Raw genomic sequence first — 23,185 nt, 5'->3', positions numbered from 1 at the left:
GTAAAAACTACTACATGGTACTGATTGAAACGAAGTGCTGAAGATCTGATTGGGATATGGATAAGGAAGGTGACAGGTATTCTGAAATGCTGTTTCCAGCTCTCAGCACATACTGGAGCAGGTCCTGTGTCCTGTTCTACTTCTGCCCATTCAGAACACACCTCTGCTTGGCAGCAGGTTAGTAGCTCCTTAAGACTGCATTCACACCAGTGAAAATATTTTGTGTTGCATCAAAACTTCTGAATGATATTCCCTACCCAGATGAGTTCATCATATTTTCCACTCCCCTCTTGAATAAGAGGCAATATTTCCCTTATCAGCCTTCTCCAAAATAAAGAGCCATTTAAAAAATATATGGCTGTGGTACTTCAGAATCTGTCCAGACTTCAATATGCTATTGACATTACAAACCAATCCAATTTCAGGTATTTCTTTACTACAACATGCCAGAAAAATAATTTTGTTAGTATGTCTATTAAAATAGCCCCTTCCATCAAATTTTTATTGTAATCCTCTGATTGGTCCAGCTTTTTACTTAAGTAATGCAGATTATACCAACATCTTGCCAGACAAAAATGACCTGGTTGTTTTAAATAGGCATTTCACTTTTGCCTCCACTTATACGGAATGGGGCATGTAATTTACTGTGGGTGACATGGAGATTCTTTTATCTCTTTTTATAATCCTAAAACCCTGCGGACTTACAGCAGTGAGTGGACTTGGCCATGTGAATTCCATTAAACTCAATGAAACTCTCATGCCATGAAATCCCACACAACCACTGAAAATTAATTATTCATAATAATAACACATTTCTCTTTCCATCTCAGCATTGCAAACATCCTTTCCAAAATAAATAATTATGGTTCAAAATATGCCCTGTACTAATGAGGCAGGCAGTTTATACTTATTTTTATATTTGTGTACATAGACACAAAGTCAGACAATTCTAGGCCTTTTTAAGGACATTTCAAACAAACTCCCTGTGCTGAGAATTTCACTGATGAGCTCCTCCTAGAATCAGTGGGAACTAAATATAGTATAAAATTACACTGGAGTCTTATAGACATTTTCCTCCACAGGAGTTAAGGGATAAGAAAGCAGATCTTGGTATAAAATTTATTTAGGGCTAGGGCTCTTCTAAGATTTTCTTTTACATAGCACACAAACTCAAAGAGACCTGAGGAGAATTAAAGTGAGTTTGTGGTGAAGTCTGAAACAGAATCCACTAATCTACTCAAATCCACACTCTTAATATTAAAAGGCAGTCCTTCCCATTGTAAATACCATTATCAATTCACACTGGTCAGTTCAGCCCCAGATATCACATCTGCCTTTTGTTATTCTCCATCTTTGACTGTCATCTAAAATACAGAGCTACCTTTGGGTTGATTTTATGGAACTCCAATAATTTTGTATCAAATATTGGCTGACTAAAACACTAAGCTATAAGCTGTGTACTCACAGAAACAATACTGGTTTCATCCTTTGATTTGTGCAGATATCCTTTATGTAAATACTGCTGGCTTTATAAAAGTGTGAATTTCTACATATCTGGTCCCTCAGTTCTACTCATCTCAAAATCTCTCTACATCCTCCAGAGAGAATTATGCACTGAATTAAGACTGGGATTTGAAACAACCAAAACAGGCCCATGATAAATATTCAAAAACATTAGAGAGAGCTGAATCTGAAACCCCAATTCACCCATGGTTTTAGCCCTTCTAACTAGATGCCTGATTTGGGTTTCCATGGCAAAGTTTTGGTAACCAGGGTAGCTAGAGGGGTGGCTTCTGTGTGAAACTGATGGAAGATTTCCCTGATGCCTGCCATATTCAAGATGGACCTGCTACTGCCCAAGACTGACCCCATCAACCATCAGCATCAGTGGTATCACTGCTGATGGCATATTCAAGAAGGGAAGAAAAAACTTGTATAACAGCAGCTGCAGCTGGAGAAAAGAATCTGAGATAAACATCCTTGTAGACCCCTGGGTCAGTGAAGAAGGAGGGGGAGGAGGTGCTCCGGGTGCCAGAGCAGAAATCCTCCATGCTGAAGACCACAATTGGAGGAGAGAGTGGAGACCCACAGAGAAGCAGAGATCCATATTCAGCCCCTGGAGGACCCAGCACTGGATCAGGTCAATGCCCAAAGGAGGCAGTGACCCTGTGGGAAGCCCATGCTCTGTCCCCATGGAGAGAGGAGCCCATATTGAAGCAGGTTTGCTGGCAGGAATGGTGACCCTATTGCAGACCCATGCTGGAACAATCTATTCCTGAAGGACTGTACCCCAGGGAAAAAGGAAGCCATGCTGGAGCAGGGGAAGAGTGTGAGGAGTCCTCTTTTGAGAAGGAAGGAGCGGCACAGAAAATATGTGGTGACTAAGCACAGCCTGCTTTCACCATCCCCATTGGTCACTGTGGGGAAGTGGTACAGAATCAGCAATAAATTTAAGCCTGTAAAGAAGGGATGGGTAGTGGGAAGGGCTTTGTTAGATTTGGTTTTATTCCTCATTTCCCTACTCTGATTTGATTGGTAATAAATTAAACTAATGTCTCCAAATTGGATGTGCTTTACCAATGATGGTAAACCAACAAGTTATCTCTCCTTGTCCTTGTCTTGATCCATGGGCCTTTCCTTATATTTTCTTTCCCCTGACAAGTTGGGAATGGGAATCATACAGTAGTGTTGGTGGGCACCTGGTGTCCAGCCAGAGTCAACTTACAACAATGCCTAACACAAAGCCTTGTATTAGGCATCAGTGACCTCATTTTCCCTTCAAGAATGGATGATTGGCTATTTTCTTTTTTAAACACAAGTGGAGGGAAATGTGAAGGTGACAACAATATATTGTTTCTGACAGCTGTTTAATAGAAAACACATAAACAATCCTAGGAAGTATGAGGTCTCCCAAAGAACAATGTCCTATTAGCCACTGGAGCAACGGCACTTCCTCTGGAGCTTGCCCTTCCAGGGCCCAGGAGTCCCACATTCATTTTCTTCTTTTATTCACAAGTTACTTCTTTTCAAATGAATGACAGAAAACCGGTCCTGTTCAAGGTTGCTTTTTTATTATGGTGTCACTTTTAGAAGGTAAGAAATGATGGTTTATGTCTTCTCAAGCTGAAGAGGACCTAGAACCTGTCACCCACTTCCCATAAATGAAACCTGGTTATTGGTTACTTTAAAGTGCAGTCTTGCACTCCATCAAATGGTTTTGAATGACAACAGCTGTGATTCTTTTGTTTCATGTTGAAGTCTGGGTAAAACATTAGACCATATTAGACCATTAAACTAATAAACCAGAATCATAAAAGGACATAGCCCCTCAGACACCTCATCTATAATTTCCAAACAGACTTAGATATTTAGAAGGTTGCAGTTCTAAAGGTATGCAATAATCACTTTCTGCATGACCAGAATAATTTTATTAGCTAAAAAAAAAGAAGTCTCCAGGTGGTTTATGACAGTTTCTGAAACTTATCTCTCACATGTTTGTATCTTATATTCCTTCTGCCTTTTAGAGAAACAAGATAGCATTCAGGAAATCAGGTTTCCCTTGTGAGAGACAACCTGTCCTTTAGTGCCTGCACAAGCCGATCACTGTGGATTTATCAGAAACATAAATAATACCTCGACTCTCTGGAGACCACACTTCCTAGTTTCTACAAAAGTCAGATGTATTTCCTTGCTGATGGAGTATAATCACATACATTTCCTTGCTTTCATTGTATAAACACCTATATTTCACTTTAACACTAATCTATGTTCCTAAGACCTGTAGTCAAAATGCTCAGGCAGTAAATTTATAGAAGAGTAAAACGTAGAACTCAAATAAAGGTAACCCCAGCCTTTTTGCCATCTAGAGCTTAACCCGTCTTCAGCCACTAATACAAAAAATTAGAGAATTCTCTTGAAAGAACTTTTTTTTTCTGTTTCTGCTCTCCATATGATCAATTGTGAATGTCTATTTTCCATTCAAGACCAGCTTCCTCAGACATGGTTAGGGAACATTTTCATGCTATTTCTTTACTTTCCAAAGATCTTACACTAGGAGTAGCCTTCATTCCAAATACTTTCTCATGAAAAAGGAGTAAGATCCATAGTGTGGACTGCGCTTTAGTTTGGATTTAATGAAGGAACAACTGTTGCAGAATGACATAATTTCTTTTTAAAAACATCAGAATAACTTTGCCCATCCTTTTGAAATAAGGTAAATAATTCAAAATGCATGCACTGCAGTAGTTCACACAGGTTATTATGTTATTAACCAAATCAACAACCTGCATACTTTTTACTAAATATCCTCTCCTAGAGTAATAAGGAATTCCGCCTTTGGAATGACAATATGTTTGTTACAAATAAGGCATATTTTAAAAAGTTAATCTCAGTCTTTTCTGTTAAATAAACAGCAGTGTCACTGGGCGTTGGCAAAACTTCAGCTTGTCTTAAACACTACAGTATTTATCTCTGCAACTACATAATCAAACTTGCAAATCAGGGAGTCTGTGATGCAAGGCCTGAGATTATCTTTCACGTGTAGTTGCAAAGCCAGAAACACAAATTTCGCCTGCATAAACAAAGGCTGAGTTTCAGAAGGCTGTGGGAAGAACTTGCCAGCAATATGATATGATTTTGTCTCTACTCATGCTTCTGTGCCTCAGAACATACCATGCATTCACAACAGACTAACTTCAAGGCAGTACATCACTCTAAATAGCAATTCTCTTTTTTATTATCAGTTTAAGTCACAAACATAACATTAAACTTTTTTTGTCTCTGCATTATTAGATTTAGAGTGTTGGTGCACCAGTTCAAGGTAACTAAACAGCTTTATTATATCATCAATAGCCTTGCAAGATATCCTCATTGTATTCTGCAGGACTTAATTTAAGGAGAAGATACTGTGAAACATTCTATTTTTCTCTATTTTAGAGAGCCATAATCAGATAAATAGTGAGAAGATACAAAAGGAGAACTCTGAGATCCTGTGGGAGCAAGAGCAGGAGCCATACTCTTAATCTAATGGGATGTATTTCAGTATAGTGCACAAAAAAATAGGTATCTCTTTGTACTAACAATACAGCAATCTCAGGAGCACTTGTCCATGTAGCATACTGAATATTTATCCTTATTTGTCAAGAGTTTTTAAACAGTATATTGTTATCACATATGTGCATTGCAGTTTATCAAATAAAACAGGAATGATCTTCTAAATGAACCCCTTTGAATTGAACTTTTACAATGCCATATCCTATCTTCAGCAGAAGCACAAGATCCACTTTAATAACTAATATTAAGTGATATCATGTAGAACACAACAAAAACAAAGGAAGTAAATCTTCCATTCTCTCTATTTGATGGCTTTTTAAAATAGAGACTAAACCCATAATTTTGTTGTTGGTAGAGTCAGAAAACTCACAGCTCTAGGTGCAAAATGAGAGGAAACTGTACTGCAATCAAAAATGAACAATAGACTTAAATAGCACTGAAGGCATGAAAATAGCTGGCTACGAGCCCAGAATCTATAAATAGTACCAAACTTCTTCATCATAACTCCACTGATGATGACAACATCATCAGGAAATGAAAACAGAAAAAACAGGAAAAGAATAAAAGCAATGGACCTCAGGAATGAAGGGCCAAGTTATTTACAGGGCAAGCTGCTCAAATTTGACAGTAATCCTAGGGTGGGAAAGCAGCAATGGCAACTAATAATGCAGGAGTCCTACCACATAACTGTGCTAGAGAAGGAGAACAGTAAAAGAAATTGTTGTGGGTTGGTTTTATTTAGTCAGGTGTTTTATTAATGTTAGTTAGGTTTGTTCCTTGTACTCCCCCATTTTTCCCCTCACAGTGGTTTGCTCCAAGTTGTTTACCCCGAGAGTTCCTGCCATTCAGATCCACAGCTACCTGTCAGTCTTCTCACCTCTCCCTGTTTTCTCCTTATTTGGTACCATCAGTCAAGGTTTGTTCACTCCCTGTTGAGTGTCACTCTTGTAACCATCCCCAGCTTCTTCAAGAAAGTTCTGTATCAATCACCCCACTTTAGCCTTTCTATTTGTCCCAGGATTTTATGCCCACCTCTGTTATGTTACCACTGGTTGTTATGATCAATGTCGTTTCTCTCTCGTTTGTCCCCATTGGGTGAGCCAGGTTTCCACCCCTGTCCACCCACCCCCTATTTAACCTGCTGCCATTCTTTGTTTCCTCGGCATTTTGTCACTGCATTCGCTCCAAGAGCACTTTGTTCCTGCCACGCCTGGGGGAATAAAGGCTCTTTGGGCTCGCAAACAAGTGTCCTTCTCTCGTCTCTTCATCTCCTCTCAGCGCGTGAAGCTACCAAAGCTGCGTGACCCACGCCGCAGCGCTCAGCATTACCAGGGTGGCAGACACCATTCCCCTGGGGTGCCCTCGCACGTGGCGGCCACCCGGCCTCTAACGGGCAGTGCTAGCTGGAGCATTTCTTCTGCTTGAGGTCGTGGCAGGTAGCTGCCGCAAGAAATGGAACCAGTCCACTGAAGAATTAGTGCTATTGGTGCAGATTCCTAATTTTTATGAGAATACTGAAATGTAATGTTTATCATTTGTCTTGAGCATGATGAATGCAGTATGTGATTTATACAAACAAAACCTTTTACTTAGCACAGAAGTTATGACATACCCTTCCTTCCTTTTTCCATGTAAATCCCTTTAACTTTTAAACAAAACCAGAAATAGCATCAATACTACACAGATTTTTTAAATTATTATTACTGTAAAATTTCTTTTTAGGTTCTCTTCATCAATCTTAAGAATTCAAAACTACAAACCCTGGAACAATGTGATCATTTACGCAAATAAAAATAGCCCAAAGTTAGAGCAATCTATAGGGTAACAACTGACTGCAGAGAAAAATTCTCCTTTAAAAATACAATGTGACTGAAAGAAGAGCTAGAGACAAAATTCAGTTCACACTGATGAAAGACAGACTACACAAAATATGTTCAAAATAAAACAAAACAGGAACAAGTTCCAGTGCTATGCTGCTCAGATCTGATCTCAAATCCAGACAGGGAGCATGAAGACTTGTCATATACACTCATAAGCTTGATCATGTTATTTAATTTTTTTATCATTCCCAATCAATTTCTTAAATTTTGCTCCTTTTGATTAGAAATTTATTCTACAATATTTTCAGGGTGGGAGTGCTGTTTTCAAAGTGAACCATTGCTTAACATAAAAAAAAGGTGACAGATTCCGGGTGTCAGTATTCAAATCCACACTGTCTGCATGATTGAAACCTTCTCCCTACCAAATACTCCTCCTACTGACAAAAAAATCAGACCTCAGACTGTAAAGGATGTAGAGGCAGTCCCAAAAAATATGGCTTTTCCCCATTGTTTTGAGCACTCATCCCTTAAATCAGCACTTAGAGCTATGGTATTTACCTTAAATATTTGGCAGCATCAGCAGCTTGGTGCGCAGCTGCTGAAGGGCTAAGCTGACCACTGGCATATCCCCCCTTTATACACACCTACAGACCCAGTCTGAAAAGGGCAAAAATGAGGTTTTGAGGAGGAAACAAAGATGAAAGCTTAGCAGACTCATGGTGGGAAACTTAGAAGATGCCAACATTTTGGACAGCTGAGATTACCTAGTTGGTAGGCGTCCTTATTAATTAACCCATTCCATCAAAAGGGATGGGTTTTGTCTTTCTAGAGTACTAGTTTCAGATTATGAAAAGCTGAAAGAGCATGTAAACAGAAGCAGACTTTCAAATGAGAGTTGAAAATAATATTTTCTTTATTTATAGTAAATATTTATTATAATTTCAAAAGACTCACTACTATCAACCATGCCACTATTTTGTGACACATTACTACAGGAAACTTTTGGATGAGATGTAGCCAGGTAGACATTATATTCTCAAGGAACTTTCTGTTCTGTGTGCCTTTGCTCTAAAGATGTCACTTACTGGGGCTGACTCTGGAACAGGAAGACTTTTGGCTTGAAATTATCAGCTTTAGACACTTTTGCAGTCAGAGAGCTTCATCAGAGGAGTGCATTGTAGGTGTGCATTTTAATACAAAATAAGTATTATGAAGCTATTAAAATTAAAAAGTCAATAAAATGTCAAATGAAAAAGTTTGAAGCAGTTGGTAGCCCACAACATTTGAAAACATAGTATCAAAAAGTATAATTTGTCTAAAAAGGAAAGTTAACCTCATGTAATAAAATAATTTTATTATGCCCTTCCCTATTTATTAAAATAATAAATAAATTAATAGAAATTGAGATATTATCAAAAAACTGTTTTAAAAGAAATTGAAAATACTGATCCCATGTGCACACAAGTGCAGTGAAGAGGAGTTTGACTTTCTTACCGGGTGAGGTGAAAGACAGACTGCACAAAATAGTCTGGTCTGGGTGTGACCAGACTTCCTGGTCTACAGCAACATTCTTGAGGAAAACATAGTAAAACAGAATGAGAAGCATATTCTGGAGGTGGTGGCATATTTGAAAGGAGATTTTACTGAGGTGGAATTTGGTCTCCTTGAGGTAACAAGAAGATGTCAATGGCAATAGAAGTTGCACAAGGGAAGGTTTAGATTAGATATGGGAAACATTTCTTCACTGAAAGGGTAGTCAACCAGTGGAAAAAAAATACCAATGGAAGTGGTGGTATCACCATCCCTGCAAGTCTTCAAAAATGTGTGGACGTGGATCTTGCAGATATGGTTTAGTGGTGATCACAGCAGTACTGGGTTAACAGTTAAACTCAACTGTCTTGGAGGTCTGTTCTAAGCTTAGCAATTCTATGAGTCAATGATATTTTCATTCCTGGGCCAATACAGAGTGCTCACAGAGTTGCTGTTAGTAATGACCAAGGTTGAAGAGGTTCAAATTGCTGCTCTAACTACTGGAAATCAGCTGAGCATGTGCACTCCCACACCTGGTTGCCAGCAGAAGCTGAGGAAACTCAGGCAAGTATCTAAAAGTCATTGCACTTACTGCTAGTGGTCGGGTGTCCTTGACGGAACAGAGAGTGCATTTCAATAGCAAAACAGGAGTGTTTGTCTATGCAGTTAGAGATACAAGCACATTTTACTTTCAAAAAATATTCCAGAAAGGTATAATCTAAATATTACCCATAAATACTTCACCTAAAGGAATTAGCATGATATCAAGTGCCAAGTTGTGAAAGTTAGAAATCTATATCTTGCTACTATTGCTCCATCATTTGCAGCAAAACAATACTGATACAATGCACTAACACGTATACAGTGTCATTAGGTTATCAAGACTGCAAATATTTTCCAGGACATTGATTTTCCTATGGTGAAAAAAAAAATAAAATAAATAGAAAAGAAAATCTCCAAGTGTTTTGGTATCAGTTTGACAGAACTAGACAATCCTTCAACTTGTAAGAACAGTTTAGGAACCTTTAATTCCCCTCACCCTCCAGAAAAGATGGCGGCCTGCCAAAGAGGAACAGGTTTCATGCTAAGCCTCTGCTTAGACTGCATTCCTGCTACCAGATCTTTCTGCCAGAGGCATCAGTAGGATTTGAAAGGGAGGGCTGTGGGCCACAGATAGAAATTCAATATTTTTTTGGAGAAAAAGATAAGCCCCAGGAATTCTGTGTTTTACTGCTCTCTTCACTGTGGAGAGTGGCACTTGATGTGATCCTCACTGTTAAGCATGACACAATACATTTCAGAGCTGAAACTATTGGACTGTAGCAAGATTTTGCTTTAGGGTGGAAATAGGTAGTGTTCTAGAATCAAGAAAATACAAAAAATTATGGGGATGTTGAGTCCTCACAAAGCAAATAAACTAAACATAATACAATAGAACTGGAGGCTTGCTGCATTACACCCACTTTTATGCACACACACACAGACACTCTCTATTTTCATTTTCTTAATATAAAATACAGAGCATTTCTTGGCATGCAGAGCCTTGTCACTAGTTTTTGAATTGCATTAAGTCATCTCACCTGGGGCTTAGTATTCACCATGTGTAGATATGCAAATCAAATATTTAAAAAATAAAAGTAAAAAAATAATAATAACCCCCCCTGGAGCCTGTTTATATAATTTAGCATCCTATGCTGAACTGTATTCTGAAGTGAATCAGGTACAAATTTACAGACAAGTTAATGACATCACGTCATATCACAGATAGGTGCAGAAATAAAAACTACTTAGCAGTTTTAAGGTTATCACACTCAGTGCTGCGCCTTCATGTCTTCTTTTATAGGAAAGAATCCTGCCTGCACTCAGAAACACACAGTTCTGAGCAGAAATGCTGCAACTGCATATGTTGCTTTTAGTATTCACTGACTAGTTACCTGAAGGGCTAAAAACACCCCCAAATGGGGCTTAACAGCCTTGCCTGTTGATTCAAGGAGTTGTAGGGGGAAGGAGGCTTTGTATACATTGTAAAATTTTTAGAAGCCTGAAGTTAAGAAAATATCAGAAAATGAGGGAAATAAATATTATTCACAAAATTAAGTCTCTAAGGAAAAAAACAACCCCTGTAATGTGCTAATGTGACACATAGGATTGCAGAAAATACATAAATACATATAACTTTAACATATATGGAAGAAAGTGTTATTGAAAAGCTGCTCTCTTCTCCTAAATGAAGAAGAAGTTCACCATGGCTTAATAAAATAGGATATGAAGCTTCATTTCAGAACTCCACAAATATTTGCAAAAATTTTCTGAGGTATTTGCCCAGCTGTCATGATGACTAAGAGGGAAAAATAACAGCCTACAAATATTTGACGGGAGTAAACACCAATGATGAAGGAGTAAAATACCATTAGTATAATGACTGATTCTGTAGTTTAAATATGAGTAATGAGATGCTAATAAGATCTGGAAAATGTATATTGGCAATTTAGAAATCTTCCTAACAATGGTATTGAATGCCTTCAGAACAGCAACCTGGAAAGAGCTTATCCTCTGGGTCACTTTAAGACTCTCATCTTTCCTGCTAAGGTTTTTCTAAGTTGCACAGATCATTTCAGTTTCCAGTCAGTCCTCCATCAGAAAAAAAAAAAAAAAAAAAAAAAAGGGCTTAGTGTTACCATTTCTATATGTAGAAGCTGAATAATTTTAAAATTAGTGAAGCTGAGGAGTTAACCTAATGTCCAAGGTCTTTACCTTTTATAACTTCTTTAATTGTATCAGGCTTAAATGTGCAGCTGAATCCAAATTTTCAAAGCAGCATTCTTTGGAAATGAAACATTACCCTCTTTCTTTTAATGCCAGATTTCCATTCTGTTTTAACATTTAATTATACTAGAAGTTGTTATTTCAAGAAGCTGTGGGTTTGAAACAACTTTATTTATATAAAACTGATATTTGTCATAATTTTTAAAGAAGACTATGTACCCTATTCTTCTGACTAATTTTTCAGTAGAGATGTGGCATAGTAACGTTTTCTCCCCGATAAATATTTTTATTAGCTTTATAAACACACTAAAAAAGTTGTTGAAAATGGCAAAAATCAAACCAATTCTAGTGAATAATAACAAAGCTACACTATGGTAATAGAAAACATCTGGTAGTGATTCGTCATTTTTAGGAAAAGTTTATTGCATAAAGCACTAACGGCCAAATTCAGAGACTGCTGATTTCATAAAAGCTTGACATACATTTCTTTTAAAAAGTCTAGGAATGTAGCTGACACGCAGCTTAAGGTATTAAAAATTATTTTAAAAGTTTGTCATTATTTTCTTTATTTAATTTTCTTTGAATAGAGATGACTTCCAGCATAGACAAAGATGGGCCCTTTTATTAATGGTGCCAAGGGGAATCACAGAGATTCCATTTTGTTGCAGATGTAAAACTAGAGCAGAGGAGAAGGCCTGCATCCCCACTCCCAAACTAAGTTGGGTGGATGACAGTTCTGGTGTTCTGGGCTGTCCTGGAATACCCCCTATCTGGTGGGGGTGGCAGAAGGTTAAATACAGATATTGTAATTTTGGAGATAATTCATTTAGATCATCTGTGTAGATGCCCAGAAAGTTTTTACACTTGGATACCTGGAATGCGATGTAAGTATGTAACAGCCCATCCTCTGAAAGCTCCAGGAAGAGGGAAACCAGCCCTAAACTGACCTCCATAACATGACTATGGAAAATCCTGGGTTCAACTTCTCTCAGGTCTGGCAAAGTCTTAGTGCAGGAACATCATAATCTCATTGTGGTTCTCAGAAGTTAGTACTGATGCCCACATATTAAGAAGTAAAGAACAAATATGTTCTTGAACACCAAATTCTCAGCTCAGGATCCAGCTGTGGACAGTAAAAAAAAAGAAACATTTTGAGAATATCAATTTGAGAACATAAAAAAAATCAATTTGAGAAGCAATATTTCACATATGTATATATAGGGAAATCATGCAGCTGTGGATGTTTTGACCTGTTGGGGTTGATGCATTTAATGCGTGCTTTTTGTTGGTCAGGAAAGCAGTACTACTAGTTAGGAAGAATTTCCAAGGCAAGGCTGACTTCACATACACTCTGTGCCTCATATTTCTAAACACCTCTGTCTCTGTTGGAGACAGAAGAATAGTGTTCCATCCTGGGGTTTAGGTTCAGATTTGGGGTTCTGGTCTTTGTTAGCTTACCAGTTCCATGTATCCTCGTGTATCCCCTGTGTTCCCCCCGCCACGGAAGTTAGCCCCAGGCTGCCTGCCAATGGGTTTTCTCCCCTGACACTCCTGTGACCACTCCCCCATCCGGTCCCGGCAGTTCTGTGCTCGTCACCTCATTCCTGCGATCTCACTCGCCCCGAAGCCCCGTGTCCACCCCCGTCGTGTTCCTATTGGTCATTGTGGCAAACGTCACCGCCATGGCATCTGCATTCGTTGGGTGGAGAGCTCCCATCCTCCTCTGTCCCACCCCTCTATCCCTCCGCGCTCCCCAGCCTCAGGGCCAGATCTGTCCACGTGAGGTTGGGAGCGGCCGCGGCTTCTCCATCACGGCTTCCGTGACCAATAAAGCATCCAGCCGCCACGCAGACGGATTTGGACAATTCCCTGCCTCTTCGTTTCCTTCCCTCGCGCCTACGGCAACGCGCGGCCAGCTCACCCCGAGGCACAGCCGCAGAAGCGCCCGGAAGTAGCGGCAGCACCGACCCTTACAAGAAGCTGAGGTGCCAAGCCGTGCACTCAGGAGCCGACCGGGGTGGGAAAAGTAATGTGCAGCTGCTGAATAGCTCAGATATTTCTTCAGATTCCAGGATCCCTTTATATTTCCAATATTTAGGAAAGTCATAAGATGTTCGTCATAGGTCATTCTTGATCCAGTTTTAATTTGTGACTTCACTACATAGAGATGTGGTGGATTTGGAACACTTTTCTCTTTAATCCACCCCAAATGAAGCACAGATCCTTTTCCCTGCAAGTCTGTTCCTTTACAGTACTCCTTCTATCCAGTCTTTACTACTCATTTGGACTGAGCTATTACATACAATAAGTTATCAGCTTGAATTTAAGGCACCCCACTGCCTTCTGAGAGAAACTCAGGCTTAAAAATGGAAGTTAAAAGACTAGAGAGAACCCTTCAACTAACATCAGAAACACTGTATACATTGTGGCCAAACACAAATTAAACAGTAACTGAAGTACTAATTAAACAGTTACAGCTAAAGGTTTTGACATTGAGTTTCATGTGTCTGTTTTTCACTAGCATCATCATGGGTGGCAAAACCAAAACTACCCACAAGATCAAAGATTAAATACCTTTAATTTTGCTTGCTTATTGCTTGTTGATTCAGCTGCAACAGCGGCCATTAAAAAGCTACTATTCAGTCATGGTTAAGGCACAGCAGTACCTTGTATCTCAGAGAAACTGTACTGGGAGTGCTTCACATCAGCTCAGCTTATACCAGATATAAGTGATACAGCAGTGAAAAAAATTAGTTTCAAGGCTGATTCTTAGAGACAGGAGAGAAGAAGCTACAAACTTCCAGCCAGCCTGAGAAGCAGAAACATCTCACAGATAGAGAAGTATCTGAACAAAGCAGCAGTTGATTCTGTGTGCCATCTCTACTTATAAAATCTGTCATTTTTGCTGGTAGAAGTCCTTATGTACTTTCTTCTTTTTCCTTTCCATTTTTTTTTAAATTCTTTTCCCCCTTGAATGGGGTGAGTTCTCTGAGCTTGACCAGTTTTAACATAAATAGGGTGCTACTCACTAACTTTTCTGTGGTTCATCTGCTGAATACAGTAGATTCACCCAGGATTTCAAGTAAACTGAGATTTGATGAACCTGGTATGACTTTCAGGCTGGAAGTGAAAGAAAGTGCTGATATTACTGATGTTTGTGTGACACCTTCAATGTGAGCTGCTACAAATCCATGAGAAATGATGTAGAGAATTTCAAAAGACACAAAGAAAACTGCTTAATGAATAAGAGCTTGTGAACAAAGGCAAGCCAAGCAATCACAAAAACTCTGTGCATATTTTTCTAGATACTTTCTGGTTCTGTATAGTTCCTGTTTTGACTATCATTTTAACTGCTACCATACATCAGTCCAAGGTTAAGACAATGCAACAAAAACCACTACAATATATCACTTTCAAGTAGTTCATTTTACTGAAAAATGCTATTGTATTGTTTCAGATGGAGTCCTCTTCTTTTAAAGAAAATACATTTTCATGTACTGTCTTTGTTGTGAGCCAAATTCTTTAGTCATTACTCAGTCAAAACTTCCAATTAACTCTGTGTTAGTTTTGGGTAAAAAGTATGACAAGGTTGTTGGCCTTTTTCATGTAAAAATATTGATTTCTAACTCCTGAGAGAGTGGAAGAAATTTAAGGGATGTGGAGAGAAATACAACTTAGGAGAGAAATAAATTCAGTTTGAACATGAAGATGCACCTACAGTACCTCTGTCATGTCTTATATCCATATCAACATTGCTCTAGAAAGCCGAGTGTTGGCAATTGACTAAAACTCAAGGAAGACACTACCAAATATTGACAATGGCCTCAGGAAAACTCTGATCCTTAAATTGGTAACATGCTAAGAAAAATTCATCCTGAAAAACAAATAAAAGGATTAAGAATACAGAGCACATATAAACAAGAATAGCATTGAAAAATGGTAAAGCAGGAGTTTAAATCTTTCATGTTACAATCTGCAATTTCCAAGTACACATCTGAAAAGGAAAATTAATTGGAAAATCTAAAAAGGAAAACCATAAAATATTAAAGCAAACACTACCATAAAGACAGGAAATAAGAGCTGGACAGGAAATCAAAAAGAAGTTGGTGGACTATCAAAGCATTATGGATAGGCTTCTGACGACCTGGTAGAAGTTCTCACATTCCTTGCCCTTCAATTTTAACTTCTTTACAACAAGATTAAATTACCTGGAAACTTATGAATATATTTTCACTTCCTACCATTTAATACACTTGGAGTAAGACAAATTTAAAAAATGTTATAATGAACCCGGAGATGATTATTTAAAATTTAGGATAACAGATCATATTGGATGTCAATAAAAAATAATGTTGCCACCTATTGGTGAAAATAAAGAAGGCCAAATAATTCCTAATAATTTGCATATCCCCAAGGAAGGTCTTGGCCTTTGTAAAATGACTGATAGTTATTGATTTGGTTTACCTGACACCAGCTAGTCCAGGGAATACCAATAGCAATCTCTGTGGAAAAAGTCATCCTGCCATATTTCTTTCTACTATGGCCATTGCCACTGGACCCAAAAGACTCAAAATATATACCCCAAACATAAGAAAGGGACAATTTGTACCATCTACTCTGCTATTGTGCAATATATTTAATAGCAGCACTTCTCTAACAACATTAAATTAATTAACAATCTAATTCATTAGATAACAGAAATTATTTTATATTCAATTTTGTAGCTTCTCAATCCTCTTGTACATATCTCCCTCCTACTATAGAAATGTTCCTTTGATATATTGATTAGTCCTTTCCCTCCTCTTCTCCTTGCATTTTCTTCCTTTTATTATATCCGTTATTTCTCTTTTTTATTTGGTATCTATGCTTCTCCCATTTGTTCACATTACCATCCATCTACCTACAGATAACCACAGGCACATGCCCCCCTCCCATTGCCTTAAACAATCTGTCTGTGAAATGAGCAGTGACTTTATGATACTCTTTCTTGGAAATTTGCCCTTCTGTTAAAGAAAAAAACAGATGAAGTTGTTTTGCTTTTTCTGTTTCCTTCTTCCCCAATATATCTCTTTACATTTCTTACAAAAGTAGCAATGTCAAGACATATAGTTTGCCTTCTCCTTTTGATAGAGTGGCATCCTCAGAAAGACTATCCTATTCTTGCTATTAAATGGGTCAATACACAGCACTCCAGAGGAGTCAGCAAATCCACAGCCTGCCAAGCCTACTTTAAGTTCTTACAACCCAAACCAGTTAAGTTTTGTCAGTCATCAGATATTGGGAAGATTTTCCTTACCTCTTTTTTCATCCCTTCATCAACAGTAGCATAGCATCAAGACAAACAGCAGACAGTTATCCTGAAATGTGGTTTTGAGTAGTCAAGTACCACTATAAGCCACCTAATTTTGCTTTTGCTTTTGATACATATATATAAAACAACTTACCTGAAATTGCCCGCACAAATTTTCTATTAACGACTTCTTATCTACAAGAGTAGGAGGCCTTTCAAGGTCCTCCCTCTCTTCCAAAAGCATAAGAAAATAGAAATGCCTTACAGAGTACCCTGAAGGTCTACAAAGACGTTTTTAATAAGTTCACAGCTGAAGGCACCTTCAGGGAAACTCTACTGCCAGTCTTCCCTCAGATTTTCAAGATATCAGTTCAAGTCTCTCAAATGCCTGCAGCTATTGTGAAAGTCTCATGCCATTTTGTTTTTTATAGGTCAAAAACATACCTTAAATTTGTCAAGAAAAATCAATAGCAAGCAGTGTAGCCCGGTGAGGACAGCAGCCATGTGCTTCCACAAACACACAATGCTTAATGAGAGAACATTTTCATTAACTCAGGCCTCTGGATAAACTCATGGTCTAACTCCATAAAAACCCAAACCAAACTCATGCTGTAGAGTGAAATAGCATTTAAAAATACAGAGCCTTGTAAAAAAAAATTCTCTATTTTACCGGGCAGGAGTAACTGGAAATCAAATAAAATATTTCAACACAAAACAATCCATTCTAACATCAGGGAGAAGGAAAAGCACAAATGGTCTTGGTGGTTAGTGACGGTCAGTGAAGGAGCTCTGATTTATTTTGAAGAATGTATTAAAAAACAAAGTAAATATTTGTTTCAAGGGCACCCCCCAATCCAGATTATATAAATGTTACCTGACAATCCTAATCTGCAGCATAAAGAATGAAGATTTTCAAATTTCTCTGCTTAAAAAAAAAAAAAAAAGAATCCTCATCTGCAACAAGACTAAGTTTGCTTTATCACGTTCCAAGAAACATTAGCAGAATATGTGATATACGTTCCTCCAGGCAAAAAAGCCCAATACTATTACCATGACCCTGTTGATGTAGGAAAGGAGAAAAAAATCATCCCCATAGTTTTTACTAATTGTCTATTATTAATAATTCTCAGATTGACATTGCTTCATCTCTAAATTCAGATATATGTGGTGAATGGATTTCTCAGCAAGATCTGCAGTCAGCTTCTGAGTGGCCACAAAGTCAGACTAAAATTTGACATTCATGATTTGGTCTGGGATATCCCCTTGAGTGCAATACTACCTTCAAAAAAGATTTCTTAGCAAAATATTTTCCTTTTTGTAAACATAAATGGTTAGATGGTTATTTCATAAAGCCTTCTTTTTTTCTTTTTTTTTTTAATTTTATTTTTCTCTTTTTAAGAACTAACAAATAAAAATTATAGTTATGAAGTCTGGAAGAGCATCAAAGTTCCCTTACTGTCTGAGGGGTAATATTAATCCAATCAGCTATTGCATCCCTCTCTCACAGGTGTTGATATGAAAGGAGATGCACAATATATTTAAGTAAATGGAAAAGCTACTTCCACGTTATTTGTGTGGTAATACTGGGGGAGCAGAAATACTTTAAAATATATTTATTCATTAAGTGATATCTTTTGTCAAAGAGTAAGATCAAATAATCAACAACACTGCAAAATAAAAGCAAGAAAAGGGAGATTTTCCTTCAGTTTTCCAAAGTGGTACGTAAGGCACACCACTTTTTAAGCTGTTCCTCTTTTTATTCTCTTTCATGTCTTTATTTATTTTGCTGCACCTACCATATAAGCCTTGTGGCTAAGAAGCCTTCTTCTCAAGTGTCTAATTTGGTATTCACATTTTATTTCACATTTTATTCACCACTCAGCACTGCACAGATATCTGTTTATTAGTTCAGACCTTAATTTGGAGAACAATATAGGTTGACACCATTTAATAAAACAGCAAAGCATAATAGAAGTGAATGAATGCAGCAAACAAACAAGCAGTTTGGGGAAGACAAAGAAGGAAAGAGAATATTAAAACACTAAAATGTAGCAGAGCAAAAGTGTTAGAGACTTATCCAGTAAAAATAAAAGGTGGCTAGTAAGGAAGGAAGAGATTCATGCAAGTTCTTAATGACAAGGACAAGAAGCTTTTTCATCTTTCTACTTCAAAAAACATACTGTTGCATAGAACAGAATGGAGAACTTAAGCAAAACAAAGAGAAAACATAGAAGATAGCCCTGAGAAAGCATTTGAGTGATTTATAAAGCTACTGCAACCTATATTTTCCTTTTCCTAGTTCCTATGAACCCTGGCAGAAATAAAGAGAGTATCAAGATTTTTTTTTTTTAACCCAAAGCTTGGCTCTCCTTCTAGCACACTGGGGACTAGCAGTGTATCTGATCATTTTGTTGACAAATGCCATCTTGAAATCAGATGTAAAGATTTCCTCTGCAGAAAATATTCCATAGAGTCCCGTTCCTGATCATTTAAAGCTCAAAATTCAGTATTATATTATAAAGAATAAACGTCATGATTTTACTTTCATGTTGTTCCTTAAAAAACCCCGAACCCTGGCCTTGCCAAGTTCTTGTGGATCAACATGAAAAAGGTAAAGGTCAGTAGTATTTGGTTGCAGCTATTAGCTGTAGCACTTCCTTAGTTCTTATCGGTGGAGATCTTATCTCTTATCTCATCAGGCTGGAGGACAGAGGGAATAGCCAAATTTATTTGGATCCAGATGAGATGCTGTAGTCTCAAGTTTTAAAATTGTCCTAGGCTTCAAACACCTTAGTCTAAAAAGGAAGAACATACTCTCAATACACTCCTTGCTTCACATCTCAAGGGAAGAAATGGCACTGTGTTTCAAGCAGGCTTAGATCATTGGAAGAATCTTTTGTTGTTTCTGTTCACTGCAAACAAAGCACTGAAGGCCATGTCATTATTAGTTTCCACATTCTTCTCAGCCTCCAAGCCTGAGAGCTTTTATAACATTGGTCTGATGCTTACAATCTTAAGCCTTAAGAGAGAGGAGCAAGAAAAACAGAAATGAGAATCTGGAAAGGAAAAACTGTGATTGTCTTCCTTGCTTTTAACATCTGTCCTTGGCAGCTTTTCACTCAATGATTAAGTAAATAATGCACATTGAGTCTAGATGTAAGGAGTGTGAAAAGAGAAGGACACAGCATATTCTGCATCTGTGGTATATATCACAAAGAGCAAATTTACATGAGACTTTTTGATTCAAGCAGCAATTAGTTTCCTCCATTCTTTTTAGATTTATTCAGGTGAGTGGATGAGAAGGGCATTGTGGCCAGCGGTAATAAATGTGCCTAGGAAGCTATGCTGACAAAGGACAGCAACATGCATTGCTTTAAAAGGAATGCCTCCAGATCCTCAGACACCTAGACTAGCCTTCCTAGAGCTTCAGAGTCTGCCCACTTTATTGTGTCCTTCCCCATTTCAAAACAGAGAGAGAATTCCCCTCTTTCAAGACAGGGAATACACTTTCTCCCACCAGTCTTCCTTTCCTGCACATCCCATTAAGAAAAAAAAAAAAAAAAAAAAAAGATAAACAAGCAGAGTCATGAATGTATTTCTTGTATTTAATCACCGATGAAATAAAATTAATACTTCTTTCTCTAAAAAATAAAGAGAGAAAAAGAGGAAAAAAATTTAACAAACTAATGACAGAACACACCCTACCTCAAAATGCCCTTTGGTATTGCTGTGTGAGTTAAACTCTGGATTGTTTCCTAATTATTACAGAAGGGGAAAAAAGGACTATCAAAGCCAACTTAATTTCCCTCAACTAGGAGCATATCAATGACTGAATATCTTCCTGATTAAAGGACTGATGTAAAAGATTAGAGTATTTAGCATAAAATCAGCTGTGGCCAGCTCTGGAAATGTCAGTGCTGTATCAGACTGTCTGTCTATCCTGTGTGCACTCAAAGTACATCTTCAGAATTGTTGATGGCACTATTACAGATAGAGGCACCCCGCTTAGTGCAGCTGGCATTGAGTGCTGCACTTTTTAATAGAGGCAGCTAGACAAGACCCCTAGATTACACATCGACCCCTATAACTTAAAACTCTAAGGAGAAAGCTGACCAGACAAGCAGTTATGATGATCTATTCAAAGTGGTTGAATAGTCTCTTTTTTTTTTGTGTGTGTGGAATAAACGTACATGAATGAACCTTTGCTTGCAATCCTACAGAGCCTGCAACCCCCTCCTACTGTTGTCACCTCCCTTCCTCCCTTCTCTTCCCTCTCTGTACTGCCATTAAAAGATAAATGGAGAAGGGGGAAGGGAAGAGAAAGAAAAAAAAAAAAGCTTCTCTTAGTCTATTTCAGGTACTTTGAGGGGAAAAATTCAAATACAGGTGCACCAATTGAATGCCACTATAGGGCTTTGGATGTGAGTGTGATGCATTTGTCTGCAGAACTTGAGAACTTCACCCATGCTAGTTGCTTGACACAAAGTGGTTTGAGGAGTGTCCCTGAGAGAGATCAAGTCCACTTCATACTCAGAAAGCCTTTTTTTCCCCCTAGCTCTGTTCTCTTAGCTCCTCCTTTTGTTATACTTCAGTGTATGTTTTCCTATTCCATCCTGCAGAAGTGACACTGAATGCAGATGAGCAGTTACAAAACCACTGAAAGAAATTAACACTACCGGATAATTTTAAGTGATACCAAATACATTGGTAATGCTTTTCAGCATGACTTCAGGTATATCAGATATATACTTCACGGACATTGGTAACTGCCATAACCAGAGTAGACATAACTATCTACTCTGGTCATGGCAGTTATCATACTTTTATTTGTATATCTGTGTCAAAATGTCCAACACTTCCATTTTTGGGTTTAGTTTTTTTGCACATAAATTCTCTTTTTTTGCTTTCAACAATATCTTTACATAAACAAAATTAGTGAAATATTTCAACGTATTTATTTTCCCTAAAAATAAATTCCTCACCCACTCTGCCTCCAATAAATAAGTAGGGAAAAAAAATCAAAACTTGAAGTAATAATTTCTAGATAATTACAAAAATGCAGATGTGAATTAAGTACAAGTTTAAAGTAGAACTGAATTATTTTAATAACAAAATTAGTTATTATTCATATACTAAACAAAAATATCAGCTGTAGTACTATAGAGTGTTTAATCTCTTTGCAAAAATATTGAAATAAATTAATTAACCCTGCAATATTTCTAAATATAAAAAGCTTGTATGCTGGAATGAAGGGCTTAAATCCAGTATTAATGAAATGTCATGAAATTCTATTTCCTTTTTGGACTTTTAGTCTGGTCAGTCTAATTATGACATTTAATCTATATGATCATTATTAATCACTGGCCATTATACTTTTCCCTATAAGTTTCTGTGTCTGGTTCACTTTTACAAAAAAAATTCCGAACTTGGATACGATACACAACTACAACTGCACTTACCTTAGAAAATCTATTTTAAGAACCCAATTATGGGACAATTCAGCAAGAGATTCTACTCATAAATTCGGCAGCCAAAGCCATCAACCCCTATATATCTTATACGGTCCATTGGATGATGGTTAAAAAATAAAGTGATGTCAGGGAGGGTATGACACATTGAACTGAGGACTTAAATCTCTTTGGCTCTTCTGCACCTTTGTTGTCTGAGCTGAACTTGGATAAGCTGCCTATTCAGGACTCACAGTCAATTATCACTGATAATTGTTTCAGCTATAAAATGACTGTGGCTCATATTCCAGCTATTGAAACACTGAGCCAAATTGTCATAATTGGCATCAATAATCATTTTGCATTGGTAGAGACCTGTTAGAACAGTGTGTTGCCACATTAAATCTTCTGAATTAAGTTCCAGCATATTAAATATCAAAACCATGTGCACAGATGAAGAATCAGAACATCTTTCCTCAGAAATGGTCTTATTTAAGAGTCAGAGTTATGAAATTTGTCAGTGCATGTGTTGATGTTGTCATATTTCCACATCATTAGATACAGTCTGTAACAGTAACTAGGAAACAGAGACTTTTTGTACAAAATGCACAAGGCACAAGAAATAGAAATAGACATAGATTTAAAGATGTTAATTTATTAAACATGGAGGCACTAGACAGTGAAAGGCTGGGCAGTACAATTCTCTTTCCCCCTCTCAACCCAAAATATCAAGCTCTGTATTGTGTCCAGCATGGGGTTAAATGGCATCATCTGATATAAACAGTAAATCAGAGCTGGCTCTATTCAGTGTAATCTTCGGGTCTCAGCCCACCTCTGAATCATCTTGAGGTTTTTTTTTCTGGAAGCAGAGATGAGATGTTTCTTAGTCTGCAAAGACTTACAGTCCTTCTTTCTCTTTATGGGCTAAAAGTTCAGCTATCAAAATGTTGAGATTATTAATCATGTTTTCCTCTAATAGCTGACCCTTTCAGATTTAGTCAGTTCTTGATGCCGGTAATAAGTCACAACTGGAATGAATATTTCTTGTTTTCAAACATCTAATTTCTTTCTACTTTAAAAACAATATCCTCCAAAGAAGGGGGAAAACCCCCCAAAATACATCAACCCCAAAATTATTTCTGTGGCTTCAGATGGGTGTGGTGGCTAGACCACCAAATCAAGAAGACAAGACTTGACAATACATCAGATTCACAAGTGGAAGGAATAGGATTGAGTGTACATAGTGACAACATGGTTGTGAGATACTGAAGACATCTTTA

This window comes from Vidua chalybeata, chromosome 1 (genome assembly GCF_026979565.1).
Source record: "Vidua chalybeata isolate OUT-0048 chromosome 1, bVidCha1 merged haplotype, whole genome shotgun sequence".
Lineage (NCBI taxonomy): Eukaryota > Metazoa > Chordata > Aves > Passeriformes > Viduidae > Vidua > Vidua chalybeata.
This window is presented reverse-complemented; position numbering follows the sequence as displayed.